We start from the raw sequence: 1,513 nt of genomic DNA on the forward strand, positions 1-1,513 counted from the left end.
AACATGGCAGACATGGCTAAAAATAGAACAATGGGGTAAAATGCAGTTTTTGGCTTATATCTCTGAAACTAAAGCAAAAGTATTATGGTTGCATTATTTAATGTATCAATTGTAAATAAAAATATCAGGTGAGCGACACAGGCTCCTTGGAGTCTCTAGTTTGTTCGGTGCATTAATGGAAGAACAATAGGCTACAAAAGAACATACTCTAGAAATGAGTACAGTTGAAGCAAACTGACAAGATCAACGCTTTTGCAAATTTGCAGATTTAACATTGTTGTGCTGATATTTAGAGTAGTTATGAATATAAAATGTGTTTTCAGTCGTGTATCACCTTCACTGGTTATCGAATGGATGGATCTGTCGTATAGTTGTCACTTGCATTGTTTAGACATACTTATCAAAATGATTATTTATTTGACTGTATCTTACGAACTTTACGATAGATATCTAGCTAATCTGCAATCAATTCCATCTTCATGCATAATGTATCATGTACTGTGTTACAACTCTAGATTTTACTGACGAGGACAGGTAACACTATGCCACCGAAAACTGAATTTTTAGTTCAGTCTAGGTGGCGAGTGGATTAGAGCGATGGACACAGTGCAGGCGGTGTTGCTTCGATATCCCAATATCATAAGTTCGAATCCTGGCGAGGGACGAACAAAAATTTGCTTCCGCAAATTTGCAGAATTATCATTGTTGTGCTGAAATTTAGTATGTAAACATATATATACTGATCAACCTACTTTCAAGTCTGATCGTTCTGTTTAAGCTTAAATGAGATTAAGAGCTCATTCCCTTGAAATAGCTAAATAGAGGGACAAATATTATAACAGAATGGTAAGAAATGAAAGATTTTGTAAAGTGTGTACACACAACAAAGTTGAAGATGAAGAATCTTAGATCATCACTTTATTTGGCATTGCCTTAAATATCAAACGGAAAGAGAAATCCTTGTGACAAAATTGTCTAATGTTACCAAAATTAAAAAAATATACATGTCATGTATAAAAATAGGATAAAGACAAAACTCAAAGATATGTTCAAATAACATTTCCGAATTGTTGAAAGTTAGAAATAATGTTTAACAAAACCATTACTCATACAAATATACAAATATTTTATAAGCACAAATTTAAACTCATCAACAATATTAAAATGGTTAAGGCTCATGGTATATTAATTACATAGTTGATCATACATAATAAGTATTGTAAATAATGACTATATTGTAAATAAAATATGTAATATTAAATATCATTGTTTAGAAAGTATTGATCCATTAGTTAACGAAATATTGTATTTTGTATTTTATGTACTTAATAGAGCCTTTTACCATGTTTACCCCGGGCTTTTACCAATGCGTGTGTGCCATTAAAATATCTAGTAAAATATTGACTTTTGTCTATTGTCTTTAATCATTTTACTTTTTACCACAGTAAGTTTGTTTGTGATGATATATTTCCACTTTCATTGTAGTTTACCTGTGTACTATCGACCTTTAACT

The sequence above is a fragment of the Mytilus californianus genome, unplaced genomic scaffold (genome assembly GCF_021869535.1).
Source record: "Mytilus californianus isolate M0D057914Y unplaced genomic scaffold, xbMytCali1.0.p SCAF_10, whole genome shotgun sequence".
Taxonomy (NCBI): domain Eukaryota; kingdom Metazoa; phylum Mollusca; class Bivalvia; order Mytilida; family Mytilidae; genus Mytilus; species Mytilus californianus.